The 19,852-nt window shown below is 40.1% G+C and overlaps 1 protein-coding gene across 1 annotated transcript in view; it reads right to left on the bottom strand.

Annotated features, from left to right (window-relative positions):
• The window catches only part of CLMN (calmin), a 75,813-nt gene that overhangs the window by 26,680 nt on the left and 29,281 nt on the right, over nucleotides 1-19,852 (bottom strand). The gene's annotated exons all lie outside the window — the stretch shown is intronic.

Raw genomic sequence — 19,852 nt, 5'->3', positions numbered from 1 at the left:
AGACTGTGAAAGTAATATTTCATTTTAAAGACAATTATTCTCTAGAGGTTCTCAAGTTTCACTTGAATTAAGGAAATCTGGCAATTTATGAACAAAACCCATTAAAACTAGTTATATGCTGTATTTCAATTTACTCATAGAGTATATCAAATATATTTTAAAACCATTTTGTGTTTCTTCAGCTCTACAAAAACAGCTAACCCATCTACTGGGAAATCACATTCTGTAAAAGTCTGGTTTGTTTTTATTGGTCAGACTGATTATAGGCCAAGCAGTAGCTTCTGTAAATCAAATTTTAATATTGTTCTTTTTGATCATTTTAACTGAAGGGTCAGCAGCCTCTAATCATATGTATAATTATTTTCCTTATTTTTATGCATTGGAATAGAGCTTTCAGCATGAAGCACATCTGTCACTTTTAAGTCCCCTTATTCCATAAAACCTGATTTTATATAAGATTGGTTAAAAAAAGTCATTACCCCTTAAGTGCTTCAGAAAACATGGAAAATGCCAAACTAATTATTGCTGTTGGCTTTTCTTTTAAAATGTCTTAGAAGAATGTGCACAGATTTGAAACAGCTCTCTACAAAAGAAACTGTAAATTATATTAGGATTCCAGAGTATCTGTAAAACACCCACAGCATTTACCACCTACAAATCCCAAAGTAGAACAAACTGAGAGATATGTCACATATTTCTTGGGCTTCCCTTCCTTCAGCACCTTGACCCCAGAACTGGTTTTCCATGCACTCCCACAGCCAAGGCTGAACAGAAGTGCTACGTGTCACCCAGGGTGTAACTTCCACAATGGATCTGCTAAAATTAACCTTTGAGGGTGGGCGGAGGTTAATGTTAAGCCAGAACTTCTCCCAGATATACTCCTTTCTGTTCAAATACAGGTGTTGGTGCAAAGGGGACGGCAGAACAGACACAGGAGCTAGCAGCAGGCAATGGGGCCACCTCTTGAACTTGTCTGAAATGCTCAGGAATGCTTGGATGGGCATCAGTGCCAGGCTTTGGGAAGGAAAGGAGACCTTATCAAAAGGGCTGGATATACAGACTTCCAATGTCAACCAAAATCAAAGAGGAAACACAGAGGGTACACAGAAGCTTTCTGGTATCATCAGAGGCTTGGTTTCTTGTCCTGTTTTTCACCAGTCACTTTGACAACCTTCATTTTCACAGTAAATAAGGATGCAAAAGAGAGCTGTGTTTATTTACAGATCATCCATAAACCTGAGCATACATTGGCTCCTAAGTTGACTGCAGAAATTCTGCCATGATGCAAATTAGGAGTTGCACATATGCCTTAAAGGATGGGTGAGCCAAGCTGGTATTACTGCTCCAAGAAGCTCACACACCAAAAAAAAAAAAAAAAAAAGGCACTTTCAGGAAAGCACTTGCATATATGAACAGATTTCTGAGATTAATCACTGAACATTTCTATGGCAAACAGCCTCTTTCCAGGAAGAGCGATGACTCCAGAATGGGCACTATTTAATTCTGTAATAGTCTAAAGCAACAGTAACTGGACGGGAAGAGGAAAAGGGAGGAAATGTGTTTATAAAACCCCTAAGGTAGACAAACCTCTAATGCAGTCCATATGCTCAATGGCAGAGCTAATGGGAAAAATTCAGCACAGGTATTTACTGATGTGTGTGTTTAACTGCTATTCTTCTCCAGCTTTGTGGACCTCCCAGTTTCAGTACAGCCTCTCTTGTCCACAACCTTTTCATTTCAGATGATTGTAGAGACTCTATAAACTTTATACAGTTTCTATAAATTAAATTTTTTTTCTCCTTCACACCTACTATTATATAAAAGTGAAGAAAATCATTCAAGTCTAAAGTTCCTATGCTTGTATATATAGTTTACTGAAACTGCACTGTGTTTACTGGGCAGCTAGAGAGCAATAACACCATTATAAAATAATTACACCCACATATAGCTGACCTGCACACAAATACCATGCTGGAAAAGAAAAATTCTTGCTGTGAGGGTTGGATTGAAAGATCTAATGCTGGAAGGAAGTAGAAGTTAGGAATTGCCATTTTGATTCAGCTCATACCTTGACATAAGAGAAAAATTACACAGGGAAATTTTGACCACCACACAGAAGCTGGGTCTTACATACTCTTCCAATAAGCTAAAGTGTAACTTCTTTTCACAGAAGGGTTGAAGACATTGCAGAGGCACAGTATTTATATCAAAGTGCACATGTAAGTCACTGACAGGCATTAGCTGCAATAATTTAGAGGGGAAGAAACCCCTAGAGAAGGAAAGGTGTGCTGTTAGGACGATGAACCTATTCTATGACCCACACAGTTCTTTGCCCAACACTGTGTCCTAGAGGACAGGAATTTGGCAGAATTTGGCCCAGTATCTGTACCTTAGTAAGTCTGCAAATACATATTCACAAAGATACACCGCTTTGTCAAGTCTTACGGCAAAGGCAACTAATTTGTCAAAGACTAAAACTAAGCTATTTCAAAAACCACTTGGGCAGAATTTAAGGTTAAGCTGCTGCTGCACAAGGGAGTTCAGCTCCTTTCCTGTGTGGTACTATTTTCTTCCCCATCAGTCTAGAAATTCCTCAGGCATTTACTAATGCCATTTCTTCCTCTCTCAAATCTCCTCAAAGGTCATTACTGTTGCGTCACCTACAGGAAGCCAATCCCTAACAGCCTCTACATTCAACAGCAAATTTGAGATAGCAAATATTGATTTGCTTCTAAATACTATTTATTCTGTTGTTGTAGAACCAGTTATGAATAATCCTCTGAGGCACACCATGGTGGGGCTGGGCACATCAAGGAACTACGAAACATGCAAGTTGATTTGAGTGGAACACTTGTCAGTGTGTAATTACATAGCTTCAGAAAACTGCTTGATTTGCATGTATGGATATTACTCCCAAAGCAAAGCAGAAGGACACTTAAATTTGCTTCCAAACCTATTAGCATTTCATCTAGGATATCATCATCAGATGACGTTAAAACCTTCACAACAGGCCAAGCTGGCTTTTAGATCCACTTGCAACTTACCTTCTGGACATCTTGCTAAGTACCAGTTTTATAATATGCACAAAAGCCAGCTTCCTTGTTTCTACCACAATTTACAACCTCTATAGATACAATATATACCTGTTATTAACAAGAAGTAAGTTTTCAAGATGGAAATGATGGTGTTGGCCACCTAACTGTGACAGAGGATGCTTTAACTGCCCTTGGCTTCAGAGGCCCATATTCACTTCATAAGTAACCAGTGGCTGCCACAGAACCAGCTCATAACGTGCATGGCTCTGGAGGCATTCCAGCATTTGCCAAAGTCTTTGATCTGAAGGAAATGGCATTTCTTATTACACAACAAAAATATATGGGAAAATGTATGATAATTAAATACTACAGCCTAACTCCAAAGTGGAATACAGTTCAGACACCCTAAGTCTTGGGAAATGCGAATTCCTCTCCTTCTGCCTTCCTCACCCCCAAACCCTCATTCACACAGTTAAGCAATCAATCAGCTTCTAGTGAACACAGGCTAAACAATCTACTTTTGAACTCCAGGCTAATAAATAAAACAAGAACTGGATTTTAAACTTGGCTTCATAGTATTCCTGCACTGTGACTCAGCCTAGGTATTTCTGATTACTAGGCAACATACTATCAAACTCGAATACTCTTTTCTCTGCAAACAATGCTTATGAAGGAAGCCAGACTGACATCTTAGAAAATTGATTTTACCTAAAACTGCTTATTTGCGATGAAGAGAAATGCAAGTAACTGCTTGCAGGCAAATAAAGGCCATGCCATTAGTTACAGTAAGTGGTCAGGCATAGATACAGGATGTTGATGCCAGATACCAGATACTGTATCTGACAACTGTAAGGAAGCACAGATCCTTGTCCGGGAGACCTTCTACTGTTCAAACACTACACATGGGACAAAGTTCAAATGCAAACACCAAAGACAGGGCACATGCAAGCAACACATCTGACATGGGAAGGCTGATTAAAGGTGTGCTGTAAGAAAAACAAAAGGGGGGTGAGCAAGGGAGACTGGGGGGGGGGGGGGTAGCAACTGACAGCAAAATAACTGGAGAGTAGAAGATTAAATGTGTAAATTAGGGCAGGGAAAAGTGCAATTAAATTTTTTTGTTTCATCTCAACACAGAGTTACATTAAACATGTTGAATCCTCAGAGACTTAGTCTATATTATATGAAATGAAAAAATATCTCACAACATAAGACAACATATAGGAAAACACATTCCTCTCATGTATATGGTGCAGTTCAGCTACACTGCTCTCTGAGCACTCAGTACTTGTATGTAAAAATCCCCATATTTGTAGGAGTGTGAATTTTAAAGGCATAATCAAAGAATAAGGAATAATTTTATCCAAATTGCCCACAAAATTCATTTTACAAGCTTCTGGATTCCTGTGAATTCTATATTTTCCTTGTGCTTAAGAAACCCCCAAACAGCTTAGAAGATTAATATAAATTTTCTGCTTGATCTATACAGGGGTTGAAGGCTTTGTTGTGTACCATATGCCAATTTGATGTAATTTGGAGCACATGAAATATTAAATCTTAAAAACTCTGTTTTTCTAAAGGAAACATTAACTACACTATATAACATGAGTCCGCTCTCAAGTTACCTCCTATGAAACAGGGCCTCTAAGACTTCCAGATGAAGTTGTTAAGTTAATTGTTTGTTGAAACTGACCCATTTATTAGGGTCCTTATTAAATTTCTACGGCAGGTGTTGAAAGCTTGAAGCTTTTTCATTCCATAGAAGTTGCAGAGTCTGAGTCTTACTGGTTTAAAATTCTTTAGAACTTAGGTTGGTCCTGCAGAACACAAACATCGGAAGATCCCAGGCATTACATTTTCATTAGCTGTAGCCAAAGAGGTTTTTTTCAAAGTTCAATGTCTGGTTATAGCAAAATATTTACTGCTGCAATTGGTATATTAGGATTACATGCACCAGACAAATATTACAGGATGAATATGAGATTTCTAAAAAACTCTTAGTGCTTCAATCCTCACAATGTCTGAGACAGATGTTCCTCTTACCAAAGCATTAGAAAGATGAATTTACTTGTAAATTCTACTAAGCTCTGGAAGAGATATCCTACATAAAATATTACTATTAGAGCTGATCAAAATACCTTCCAATGAGAGGGATTTATATTTCCCCCTTGAAAACTAATTTCGTAGTGGCAGATGGTAAAGATTCCCCTCCATGTACCCTTCAATCACAAAGCAAACATTTTGTTCTCATGACTCTTTATACACATGGAAAATGTTATTGAACAGATTAAAAAGTTTCTCATTTACATACCAGGAATGTTATGAAATAAAAATCTGACAAGGTTAAAAAAGAGAAATACAATCCTGTTCTGAACACTCTGAATGAAACAAACATCAGTGTTTACTGAGAAGATTGCTGGACCCAAATAAAGTATTAATTAGGTTAAATTCAATGGGTTTGGAATTGATCTAACGAGTGACTTAAGTGTTGATCCAGCAAGAGGTTTTCAGGCTGTGCAGAGCACCTCTTCTGGTTTATTACACACTGTGCAGGGATCATAATATCTCCTTCTGCACAAGAGAAGAAACAGGATTTGCTGTTACCAGCAATGGCCATTAGGAGAAATGCAACAACAACCAACATCTTGGTTCAAGAGTTGCTCTTCGCCCAGAGTTCATGGTATTCCAGCGCTGTTTGCTGCACTAGCCTGGTTTCTCCAAACAGTTCACCTCCTGGGACTGCTTATGTTTCTTGGAGGTATTGAGGTCCTCAGCTCTGCAGCAGGCAAAATGTCCAACCCTTGTCATTGCTGGAGTGTTGAACTCTGCTTCAAAGCACAATGCTTAACTTCAGTTTCAACCTCCTGCACCTTTCCTATCTACTTGAGCACATCAGGTCTTATTCTCTTCGCTTGCTCAAAAATAAAATCAGGAGTGCCTTTTTGAAGCTAACAAAACTATAGTAGCTGCACTCAGCCAGGTACCAGTTAGCCCCATCTTCATATCAGTTAGAGAAATGGCTCTTGAATCACATTCATATTGACATGGTTTTACTAGCACTAGCACAGCCCTTTCCCTCCCACATGGAGAAGAATGCCCCATACCCATAACAGTATCTGCACCAGTATCTATACGTCACATCTAACATGAGATCTCCATCCTCAGCCTTTGGCATCTAAAAAGAAAAATACAACATCTTCCAGAAACCATCCTACATCAACCAAATAAGGGCTCATCACAGAGTCCAGTCCACTTCATCTCCGCTGCTCTGCATTTACTTTTAATTGTTGTGGCAAACCTAGAAAGCCTAAACTGTGAAATTCTTCACGTTTTTTGACTTCCAGAGAGGAAAAAAAAAATCCTTTTTGTTGAGACATCAAAATCTGAAATGCACTAAGATATTCTGCTATACATCAGATCTGACAACAGTGCTAAAGCCTGAATAATTTGAGATGAGCAAAGAAGCCAAACAAAACCCACACTATGTGTCAGGGTTATTTGGTTATTTCTTGACATTCAGAGTCAGATGAGAACTAGCATGTGTCCAGAGTCCCACTGTTTCCCATATTTGTCAGTTAATGTTAATGGGTTGGTGCTTAACTGTACTTTTATGCATTTAAAACCATTGTAACTGAATTTGTGAGCAGAATGCAGAAAATGAAGATGCAAGAGGCTTTAACACAAAATTTGAGCTCTCACTATTAGCAAGCAGGACCTTTAAAGCACCACAGGGTGGGACAGAAGAGCTGAGAAGACAACTGCCAAAGGTGGATAATCCTCCTTGTAATTTGCCTTTACCTGTGACAAACTTAGAAGACAGAAGCTTCTTCTTCTAAAATCAAGTATCGAAAGTCAGTCACAAATGTGTCACAGAACTACCTTGCAGAAGGCCTGAAATCACAAATAATTGCTTGTTGGACTGCCCGTGGCTTCCGGATTTCTCTTTTTTACTTCTCCCACTGTCCCCAAACAACTCGAGATTACCCAGCCAGTACATCATCCAAACCAAGAAGTGCTTGCAAAGCCTTCTGAACAGGACACCACAGCACTAGAAGAGGTTCAGAAGTAAAACTTAATTATACATGTGCAGTACTGCAAAAACAGTAGTAAAAGCCAGAAAGAGTAACTTACTGCAGAGACCACCAAAACCTACTGGTGTGCTCAAGAAAGGGAGTGGCCTCGGGTGGGTCTCCCTAGTGAGAAACATGAAGAATCCAGAATCACACTGTCTTCTGCCTCTCCCCCACTTATCCATCCCTTTATTGTCTCTTATCAAAGCCAATAAGCAGCACAGAAGAAATAGAGTGAGGAGCATGGTAATCAGGTGAATATTAGAAACATGTAGAAATACATACAACTCTAAGAGCAAAAGATTGAAGAGATTTACAGAGATTAATATTAACTAGAGAAAAATCCTGTGGCTTTGGAGGAATAAGCAGATGCTTTGTTCATTGTGGGCCAGACATGTGATCTGAAGTAGAGGGTACAAGACTGTTCTTAAGAGGGATGGAGAGGAAAATGAAACCAAAAACACAACATAAGAGATAGGAGCTACACTGTGATAGGAGCTACACTGTATTGCAGAGCAAGGCAACCACCATTTAAAAATGGATGAAGGCAGAGTGTAAGCTGCCAAAGTTAGATTAAAATGGATAAAAAGCTGAACTACAGCATTTTATAAAATCCAGGAACCCAGCAGTGACCGGGATACACCCCTGTGGAGTTTCCATTTGTCTTAAATGACCTGCTGGGAGACATTCTAGGAGGCTTCAAGGGAGTTATGCCTGCTTTTCTAAGAGAGGGAACCTGCCACAGAAGTTGCGGGCAGACCAAGGATGGCAAACGTCTGAGTGTTGAGCAAAGTCAATCATGTAGCCTCCCCCACAAGACCCCAGCTGACCCTAACTCTGCCCCCTCTAGCCCAAACACAGGCTCCATGTGCAGCACAGCAGAAAGCCTGGCTCCCTCTGCACACTGGTGAGCACTGGTTTGTTAGTACAGGGAACCGTGAGCTGGAAGCACTAGGCATTATTCTGGGTGATACTATCCAGCTGCCAAAAGTTAGCAGATGAATTATTTTTCTGAAGTCAGTAGAAGTCTTTCTTTTGCTCCAGAAGGCTTTAAAAACAGGTTATAATGTGTGAAGATCATTCGGAAATAGTATTGGCACAGCTTACCAATTAATCAAAACTAGAAGGTGTCAGACAAAATCTTGGGACTGGGCTTGGATTAAGGCCTGCGGTAACACTCATGATCCCAGTTCTTCCTGAGTCTCTCAGAATGTGGCAATGCAGCCCTCAAGTGACTGATGCTCTTGATGAGCTCCACATTTTTAGCTGCTCGCCTGAAGGCAGGTTTCAACAAATCTGCCAGGATGAAAAACCCAAGGAAAAAAAAATGTATATAAGCTCTCTTGTTCTGAGGATCCAATAGGAAAATAGCACCATTTTATGGTATTAAACCAATGTCATGAAAAACCACAGCACAGTGACCTGTAGACATTTCACACATGTTCAACACTGACACTGACATGCCTCCTCACTTTATCATTGAATAGTTCACCTGTAGCCTCCAGGACTAAAGCCAACTCTCTACTTCTCTATTTTTTGCAACTCTTTTCCAAATTTCAAATAAGAACATGGAAGGAGCCATGAAAATTCACCGTTTATCCTTCATGGCCAACATGGAACATCCACTCAGAAGGAAAGGCAAACAAAAGAGAATTTGGATTTAAGTGCCAAGCAAATATTTGCGTTATTTCCAGAAACAAAATTACTCATAGCAAGAAAACCTGCTTTCAAGTAAAAACCCTGTTATTACATAACTAAACTCTGTGTTTGCACTGCACCTTTAACCCAATTAGCTCTGTGATCCTCCTTATCAGACTTTCCTGTCCTTGGGGACAAGACATAGCATTATCTCCTGTTACAAAGGAGAAAATGGGAGCACCAAGAACTTCAGGGACCAATTATCATGCAAGCAACAAGCCCTTCCTTTAATACACTCAGTGGTGCTCATATAGCATTACATCTTTCCAAAAGGTAAGTTTAAATTAAAAAAAAAAAAAAAAGCTTGTGGAAAGAACAAGTATTTTGTTGCTTTGAACTGTGCTCAACATGCATAACAATCCCTCCTGAGATGGGCTTAAGAGATACACTGCAAAACAGGACGTAACCTACTTGTTTGCTATATTAGCTTGTACTAGGAAGAAGTTAATCTGACATTCCAGAGGAAGGTGAACCTTCCAATATATGTCATAGTGCCTAGCACAAGAGGAATAAAGGCACTTTGGCAAGAGAGGGAGGGCCAGCACAAGGGAGGGTGTCAAACAGCTCTTTGGCAGCAGAGCTGGCCTAGTGTGTTAAGCAGCCCTTGACCCAAGAGCACTTACACATCCAAACATTATGACATTAGCTCACTAATGCTCTCCACATTACTCTTGCACTGCTTTGCATCTCCCACCCCACGCCCTAACAACAGGATTCTGGTTAATGCGTGTTCCTCACGTTTTTTTATCCATTTGCCACATCAAATCATGAATGTTGTGCAATGGGAATAATGCAGAGCATGAGGGCTGACAGCATTCCTGTTGCCGCAGAAGTCAGAAGAAGTCGAATCAGTCAGCTCCTGTTCTGCCTCTTTTTCCTTTCTCTGACAGGCATACCTGCCAACTTCAGCCCAGAGGACTGCTGCTATGTGCTGGATATGGTTAATAGGTGATACACCCACCTTCTTTAGGCCTCCAGGTACCTTCAGAACTGGAATGTACACGCTCTCCAACAGAAAAAAATCACTACTCATCCTCCATTTTTCTTAATCCATAGGATGTAAGATGGATGGATGAGCAACAGAAGAGGACAGTGAAGACACTGCTGCTGTTGGGACTACACACTCCAGTTCCTTATAGCAACTGAGCTGGACAATCCAGTAAAATAGGAGAATACACCAAAAGCACCAGGAAGGCTGTACTGCACACAAACTGATGTCTGCAACTCCTTGTCAACACTACTGAGATCAGATGAGCTAGTACAAGCACGGACACTGCATACAGGGCCATGTCTGTGCTCAGACCAAGAGACTTCAAAGCTGTTTTAGTACTGTTTGTATATAAGGTGTATAAGATTCTTTTATAAAAAGCCCAGGTATCTCACATAGCTGTGCTGGAGCCAGGTCACAGCCATTCAGACTTCATGTGGCACTTTCAGCTGAGAAGCCTTCACAGATGGCCAAGGCCTCGTGCAGCAATTGTTTTGCTCACGCCATCCAGCAACGGCTTAGTTTTGAGAGCCTGGTTTTAAGCTGAGAAGCTTAACTCTTGTGAGGAGTTTCTACTCTTTACAGCTTTATGAATTGACCCAGGGCAACCAAAACATTTCAGAAATATGAGACATGACTCATGGATTTCGAGAGCCGGAGTCCACACATCCCCAATGTGTGTCATTTTGGGATCACAGAAAGACATTATTAAGTATTCCAAGGACTCTGGTAGGCTTAAGTGTGCATGGCAATGAGCTTCATCAAAGCACTTGCAGCAAAGTCAGACCAGAGAATTGAGTAATCATGACTAAAACATGCTCATACAGTCAGTTCCCCTCAGGATTAGAAACACAGTGAAATCTTCATAGAGAAAAAAAAATCAAGAGCGCAACTACCTGATTGCAGCCTCTTGCATGGCAACAGGGAAACAGCAAGTCTTTAAACAGAAGATGCTACTTTGAAACTGAGGTATCATTAAAAAAAATAAAAGACTCTCGATGCCAAACAGCACGTAAACTCTGCTACAACATATTGCTAGGAAGGTCATGGGTATCAGAGTATGACCTCTCTTAAAAAATCCTAAGTAAAGCATGGCAAGGAGAAGGCTCAAAGCCCTAAATATCTGCAGGAATTCCATTCAGACCTTGGGCAAATTTCCACGATCTCTGTGCTTCTCATCTGTAACAGTGGAATCATTCACACTTTGAAGACAACTTGAAATTGAACCCACAAACACTGACTGCAAAGTCAGGTCCCAATGTTTAGAAAATACGGAATTCATAAGATGATTTTTGTGATGCATCAATCCAACAATATCACAACTGCTGATCAATAACATCATTTACACAACCGAGGAAGGAATGGCAATAGGACTTGATACAACAGTGTACCTCTCTTGTGCTAATTTTGTTTGCATATGTATGAAGTTTGACCCCAGTGCAGTAAAGTCGTAAAGACAGCAACACCTTTTGCCTACTAACCCAGTGATACTGGAAACAACAGAGAATAAAAAGTTACAACTCAACTTCATCAGCAGACCATTCCTCCCTTGTTCACCGACACAACAATCCTAAGCAAGTCACTTGAAAAGTCAGGATGGGAATTTTGTTTTAGTGTAACTTCATTTGGAAGAAGAAAGTGAAACTTTTCATGATTATATTTTAGTTTATTTTTCCATTAATAATTACGACTGCAATTTAGCTGTAAGAATGGCTTTGAAAATATACCTTCTCCATTTCAATTTATTTCTACAGCTGCAGAATTACATTGTTTAACTTTTCTTTCTTAAGTGGATTTTCTTTGGCTTTGGCTTCCATTTAATAAAGTGACTAGTTTACTGAAAACAGCCTCTGCAGTTTCAGTGGATTAGTGCAGTAAAGCCTAACTTGATTGAAAAATAACTTTGCTCCATGTTGCTTTACTGCCAGTGTGCTCACACAGACGACAGCTGTGTCTGGGCGACAGACCAATTATTTCACGTTTTGTTTGTTTTCAAATGGTCAGCAACTGCAACACCAATAACATGCACCCTCTTCATTTTCACATTCTGTGGTGTGTGCAGAGCAGGTGAGAATCATCTAAGTGGAGACGTTGTCAGGAGAGGGCTTAACTGCTCTGCTGAAGATCAGCAGTTGATAAAAGCAAAGAGAGCAAGTATGGACCAAAGACAGTAATATAATTACTTACAATTCTATGCCAGATGAAACACGTAGGTGGCAATTAAGTACAAAAAGCTTGTCAGAAATCCCTAAGCACATAATTTAATCAGGATTTGATGCTATGACACCACAACATGCTGCACACCTCTTTAAGGTCTGCAGAGCCTTCATTCCTCACTTATCTCCCATCCTGCAACACTCTGGGCACAGCTGTGTCCCCCAGAGACTCTTCCACAGACAGCACCCACAGCTCAAGATAGGCATCAGGATTTAGCTTTTATCTGTCTGATAAAACAAACAGATTTAATTCATACATCATTTTATCATGGTGTAAATAATAGTTGCTCTGTTCTTTCAACAGTGAAAAGGTTTCATTTTAGAGCTGCTTTTTTGTAGGACGGTTACATTGAACCCCACACATGTAAGCAAACAAGGATTCTTTGACATTAAGAGATGAGAAGCAAGGACCATGGGCCTTTCAAACTCCCAAGACAAACCTTATCTGCCCTTGGCCAGAAAATTAAAAATGGAGATAACTGTTGATTTTTACAAATACCAGTACTGGCTCATGTATCTCTGATGGAAAAAAAAAATAACTGATTTACTTCATGTCCACTGAACATAGGATTTTAAAGCTTAACTATATAAATCCTTCCACTTATATGCTTTCAGACCACTCTCTCCATTAAAAAAAAAATTAAAAAGACACAATCAGGTATAGAAGTGCAATTATATAGCAAAGGACATATTTTTGTCACAAACAACATGCAGGCAAGTAAGGACTTTGAGTTTCTGAGTAAGTAAATTAAAATTTACAAAATAATGACAAAAAGTACATAGATAAGTTCATAGTATTTGCAATTTCAACAGAAATCTCATTAGTATAAAAAACATAAACTTTGCTCACTAAGTGAGAGACGACAGTCTTCTACAGAACTGGATTGTTAAGGAAGATGTGAAGGGGTTAAGAGATGAAACCATCTGGTTTCAGGAGGAATTGCCAGTCAAAGGAAAAACTTTCTGCTGGTATACCCTGACCCTTTTCCTCTGGATTTCTAGAAACTTAGTAAATTGATCCATGCAATTTTATAAAGGGGCAAATATAAGAAATTATCACTATACTGATTGTACAAAAATTTACAGTTGACTGATTTGTCTGATGTCACACAAGAAGCCAAGTGACATCTTGAGCTTTGCTCTTTAAGTCATATTTTTCATGGTTTGCAAGGATATGCTTAGAAAGCATTGATTTGACTTGAGTTGCTATGAAAACGATGGATCTTTAAACTGCAGCTTGTGTGGGCCCTTTTCTTAATGAAATCCACTGAGATACTGGACTCCACAGCTAAAATAGGTTTCACCATACAGGTTTGAAGCAAATGAATCTGGAGCAGAATGTACTTGCTATAAAAAGTAAGGGGAAAAAAAAGTCTTCAAACTTACATTTGTCCCAAGAGTCACATAAAATTTCATGTCTCAGGGTTGTCTTCCAGAGAAAGGAATGTTTCCCTGGAAACATGTTTCTAAATACAGTTGCTCCACTCATATCTTACACTAACAGTTTGTTCTTCAAGAACAGAGACAGGCTAATCAATGCCGAGTTGATATCCCTGAAACTTGCCCACTCTAGTCAAATCCTGCAACTTCTCAGGATCCCCCTATTTTTAATAACTGACAACATAACAAAAACATAACCTGTGGTCCAAGTTACTTCCAAAATGGATGCAAGTCCTCATCTCATACTTCAGCGCCTTTAACCTCTGACACAAAAAGAGAGATGCCCTACTGCTAAATACTCTTCACATCTGAGACAGCTGGTGCTCAATCAGGTACCACAGGCATTCCAGGAAAGGGACTGTATCTTGACTTCGTACCACACGGAGCACCAATCACTCATAGAAGAAGGATTCAGAGCTGTCCCAGTTAAGCTATGACTAATTACACATTTACCTCCTGGTAACCAGCAGAGGAAATCTATGAAGTCACCATGGGGTGTGGTTTCAGGAGATGGGTTCTGTCCTTACCCAGGCACTAATGTAAGCATTAGTCTTAGTTTCCTCATGGACAAAGCATAAATGCTGGTGAATACTTCACTTTTAGAGCACAAGAAGAAGGAGCTGCATATTTCCAGCATCCCTTCTTGTTACCCTGAACTTCTTGCCAATATCCACCTACAACTAGGAGCCGGTGCTGGTCCTGGCATGTCTCCTAACAAGATCTCCAAGTTTGCAGTGGGTTTAGCAGAGTGTAATTGCTGTCTTGTCTCTCTGCCTAGGAAGAGCCATCTCTGAAAAAAGTGGATGGGTGATACCAGCCTTTGCCCTATCATCTTTATGCTTTACCAGAATAGAAGTGCTAGAAGACATCATTCTTATTGCTTGTGACTACTTATCTGGCAGATGGATTTTTTTGGAGACAAACAATTATTTTATCTTTTGATACAAGAGTGGTGGCAAGAGAAAGATTATTTGATCTGAATAAAGGAAGACTTAAGATTTGACAGAATAGATTTTCTCCATGTGTGAGGTCTCTCATGAGTGACACTGAAAGACTAATTAGTTGTCTCTCCCAGCAAAAGAACTAAGGAACATCAAATAAAAACATCAGGGTGCAGGTTTAAAAACAGAATTAAGGGAGCTGCCTCTTCACACACAACATATTTGCACCATGGAAGTCCTCATAGCCAGACACTGAGGATTCAACACATTTAGTGAGAGCTTTAGGGGAGACAGTCACAGACAGGAAATTCACCTGGGCTTATTCACCAACAAACTCCCTTCTGGCTCTGGAAGCAGTCTCTGGGTTGCAAATAGTTGCCAGACTAGACAAGGACATCTTGAAAACTTCTTGCCCTGTTCTTACACTAACTGGGTACCCCTCTTTGGCCACTGTCAGACAGAGACACTAGGCTGAGCAGACTTTTGGTGTGACTACATGGCCCCCAGTGTATTCTCCTATCAGGTACTGCAGTGGACAAGTCTCAGCTGTGGGACAAGTCAGAGAGAACCTGGGCTGAAGGTAGTCTGACATATTCCTAGGCTGAAGCAAAAGACCACTTTGGATAAAAGGCCCTGGGAGATAGAGAATAAGTGAGAAACCCTTGTAGTTTCATGCTCGTATAGCAAAGGGAAGGTGAGAGGTTTGGGTTTGATTTTCTTTTCCACTACTACCCACTCTGTCCAATCTACAGTAGGACTTCCCCCACTGCACATAAGTAGATGATTGTTATCATACTTGACATCAATTGAGAGTCTTCTTTAAGTCATCTTGGATGGTCTCACCCTTAGATGGACTGAAACATTAAAAAAAAAGCAGGGAGAGGGAAGGATCTGAATAAAACAACCCTTTTTGGCTACCTGCTCCAAGAGCCTTTCACTCACTTTTACTGTCAAAAAGTTACATGCCTTGTTGTTAAAGTCAACTGCTTTAACAAATTACTTCATTAATTTCAAATGTACTACCCTATTTATAAAACAGTTGGCCTTGTTAAACCAGCTGTCTGCTAATAAAACAGCCCTGAAAACTTTGTGCAGTATATGTCTTTCAGGGTGTAGCTATCACAGAGCCTATGGGTGGGAGAGAACTATTGGCATCCAAAGTTGGACACACACAGAAAACCCCTACAGTAAGCATAAGAACCAAAGTAAATAAATAGGTCTCCTGTCACACCCTGAAGGTTGCCACCACCCAGCGCTTGCCAAGGAAAGCACATTCCAGATATGAGGCCCTTCCTGACTGCCACAATTACTCCCAGAAACAGGTCTAATCCATCAGACTCCGGATCTCTATGGGAAATCAAAAGCCAGAAATAAAGTCAGGAAAGTGATAAAAAAATTATTCTCAGACAGGTCACCACAGTGAATATTTTTAGACCAGAAACAGTCTGCTCGATGTGGGCTAGAAGCAAAGAGCAGTTACTTTCTCTTACCCTCATATTGAGCACTATTTCACTGATGCCAGCATCCTCTGGAGATTCATTTCTCCATCCCCTTGCAGATCTGTTTAGCTTAGCCTGACCCCTAATTGCATCCCAGAGATCAGAAAATGCCACTTCTGCCTGCTTTGCCTGGGGCAGTCCCTGCTTTCCCTTGGGCTGACTAGGCTGTATGAAAATGTCTCTTCTTTCCCTCCCTTCATCAGGAGAGCTTCTTGTAGTGAAGTGTAGGTTTGCTGAGCAGCTAAGGATACGGAAAATGCTGCTATTGAAGACTTTCCTAACAATGTAAACGCTTGACAGACAAGGTCATCATTGTATTTACTTTAAAAAGCAAACATTACAATATCAACAGAGTGTTTCTAAAGAAACCTGCAGCTTCCAGGAGTGCCAGCACCTACTGTCCGATGCCTTTAGCCCTTAAGAGCATCCTGGGACGTCTAGAATAAGGTCTGGGCAGAGAAGTTATCAGTCAAAAATAAGAAGAAAGAATTTCAAGAAAGAATTTGACTCTCATAAATTCTGCACATATGGTGCTATATGAGAATGCTTTTTTGATTCAAAACATCTCACTGCTGCCTCTATTCTTTTCTGAGAGTAGAAAAAAAAAGTACTTCTTAACTGGTATTTTTTGAGGAATTGCACCTGGAGCAAGAGAATGCCACAGTTATCAAAAAGGACTTTGTGTTCTTACTGAGGAAGCAGTTCAGTCCCCAAGCGCTGCAACTACCCATCTCATGACCTACACATAAGGTGCATATCCAAGCACTTTTCCCACAGAGCCACCTGTGCTGTACTCTCAAGGACACATCCCCTTCAGCCTATCTGCCACCACTTGCAGTTTCTGGGCAAGAACTTCTCACACTAGAGTCCTTAAACCTCAGATGATCTGCATTGGTCTTGAGACACTCATCAGCAATTTCTTATGGCTTGGAGACTTTGTATTCACTTCAGACACAGAGGAGAGAAGGTAGAATTGTTTTGCACTGAGGAATGCTGTTAGCAATCCACATATTTTGGAGAACACATTTCTTTAACAAGTTTATAGTTTCTCAAGTTGTAACACGGATCAGTGAGATGTTGATGGCCAGTACGGCACACCTGAATTTTCGCCTTCAGTTTGGAAGCACCAACTCACGCTTTTCCTTCAAATGCCCTTTTGGTTCTTGCTTCAAACTGTACAAAAACATCCTTGCAAACAAGCTACTGTTGTTGTCTGTACTGAAGAGGCTCATGAGTGTTACCAGGTGTTTGAGCTAGCTCTGCAAACCATTATGCTCATTCCTGATAAATGCTCTTTCCAGTGAAACCCTGTGCTCTAAATGGGAGTTGGCGATATGAGTAGTATCAAGCATGTCAGTCACTGGAAATGGATAACTTTTGTCCTCTACGCTGTTGCTTTTAGAAAGTAGAAGTTTCTTCCTCATTATGAAGTTACAGACCCGACGAGGCCTAATTCAAACCCACACATCCTCTGAGTGCCTGTTCACAAATGCCCTTGTGCTCCACATCGCTACTGTCAGCGTCCCAAATCACCGTCCCAGATTTGGACCCTCCTGCCAATTCTTCTCAAAACTGCAGAGGCACTCACTGCTAACCCAGTTCTGTCGAGATGATCCCCATTTGCTAAATCACCTGTGCAGCCACAGTGGCCGTGCCACGGCAGGAGGTCCCAGGGACACAACAGCAATGCCACGCCAGAGCACCATCCTACCCAGAGCTGGGCACTCCTGACCCTGCAGGCAACCAGGGCTGTTCTGCGGGACTTCTGCCAGCCTGGGACACGTGGAGAACTGCCCTCCCTCCCTCCTTTGCCCCAACCTGCAATGAGGAGTTTTACTTGATACTTTGCATGCCACTGTCTAAAATACACACACTGGATAAGATGCTACTTTTTCTGTCTTTGTTAATCTCTTTGAGCTCCTTTAATTGCAGCCTGGAAGCTTTTTCCAAACTAGTGGCTGGCATTATTTTATCCTTTCCCTGAAGAGTTCAGCTGCCTTTGCTATTTACAGGCATTTCTCTAGGGCTGAATCTCAATTTTTGCTGGGATATGGAGTCACATGTTCCACAGATTATCGCACCATCCATCCCCCTTCTGCTTCTTAAGTCAAGTCAGAAAAGCAAAAACAATGTGCATACTTCTCTCACCTCAAAAAGTACATTCTATGCCTTTAAAAATTGATGCAACATGTACTTTGAACAGCAGGAATAAATACTACAGATTCACCATCTTATTATCTGCTCCACCATTCTACCACTAGACAGTAATATTAAATGAGGCTTTTTAATGATTTTTTTTTTTCCTATAGTCCTCTCTGCACTCAGGCTCTGTTCTTTTTATCACAGGTAAGCCAGCACTTTTTGCCAAGAGGCCCCTTTTTTCACAGGTAGTTTCTGCTGAATGTACAGTCCTTCTCTTTATTGTTACTTTGCTTTTGTTTTCTATTCTTTTATTTGCTAAATTGATGATTTGACTCTATTACATACATATCAAGTACCAGAAAATATAATGTTTCAGAAAAGATCAGAAAAGGCTGGTTTCAGAAAGACCTGGGCTAATCCCAAGACCAGCTTGTGCAAGGATAGCTTGTGTCTCACTAAGTGCACACACTCTTGTTGGGGTTCTCCAAATTCCTTCCCTCTTTAACCCAAGTTTCTTCCCCAAAGTTGAATGCAAATTGCTCCATCTTGCTTTTAATCAGTCCTTGTGGTTCCTCATAGACATGCTACTTCTCTGGCTCTTTCTCCAGGTTTGATAATGTGACTTTCAGTAGGAATGTACCGCATTGTGTCAGAAATTCATCTCCTTTTATTCAAGGGCAAAGAAAAAATGTAGATGCAAATGACATGCACTTTATATTTTTTTTTCTGCATGCGTATTAAAAGCAGATAGAAAAGCAAACACAGCAGACCAATGTCGTAAATAATTCAGGGACATGAAAGGGTTCTCTACAGAAGCATCATTATGTTTTAAACTGCTTTCAGTTTAAATGTTTTCAAGAATTAGGAAAAAGCTATGCAGGCCACTTCCTTTCAAAAGCATCACTCTCATCAGTTAAGTACAGTATTCTTCAGCTGACTAAATGCTTTCTGTTAAAATTTCCAAAAGGACCACTGACTCCTGTTGTATAATTTGGGTAGACTCCTTAGTAAGATTAATCAGCAGCTCAGAGCTTGTGGGAAGTGTGAAGTGTGATGCATCAAAAAGAACCATGCAACTGCAGTGCGATGGAAAGTAATGCTTTCCATGCCAAAAAGATTCTGGGTGAAAGAAAAGAAGAGAAAAAATAAAGTATTTATGCATATTATTAAGTATATATCATTCTCTAGATTTTACCTTTGCACCGGTATTAGCATCTTAGATATTTTTGTAGCTCCAGTGATGACTATACAATGCAAGTCACTGAAGCCTTAAGTTTCTCTAAGTTTTGGTTAAAGTTGCACTGTGCTGCTGATTGTTTTTTTTAAATGCAAAGTGTACTGAGTTTTACTGACTCATGATCCATTAAAAGATCTGTTGATTTTTTAACTAGTTTATTCTCTCTATCCAACAGAAGGAATTTTTTATTACAAAATCCAAAATCTAATCCTGTTACTTGCAAAATATCCTTAAACTATGAATAGGATATAAGCCCTGCAGCCACATTTACAGAGAGACACCTTTGACTCCTCTTTCTGGCACAGAAGTAGGAAAAGAATAAGGTAAGGAGGTGCCACAGGAAGACTGGTGGTGTTCATGGGAAAGGACAGATATCCTGGTGCACCTCTGGAACCCAAAGCATTATTTGAAGATTTCAGGTCATCTACATGTTATGAGCCCAAGCAATATACCCATTGTTTAACAAACTATTGAAATTACTCACTGGGTATTTCTTTAGTAAGCTGCAAATTATTTTGGTTGTTTGGTTTTTTTTAAATAGGATTACTTCCATCATCTTTTATTCCTTTGCCAGTTTAGTTTTTAT

The sequence above is a fragment of the Corapipo altera genome, unplaced genomic scaffold, assembly GCF_003945725.1.
Source record: "Corapipo altera isolate COAL_440 unplaced genomic scaffold, ASM394572v1 23, whole genome shotgun sequence".
Lineage (NCBI taxonomy): Eukaryota > Metazoa > Chordata > Aves > Passeriformes > Pipridae > Corapipo > Corapipo altera.
Note: the sequence above shows the minus strand (reverse complement) of the source record. Positions and strands in the feature narration are given on the sequence as shown.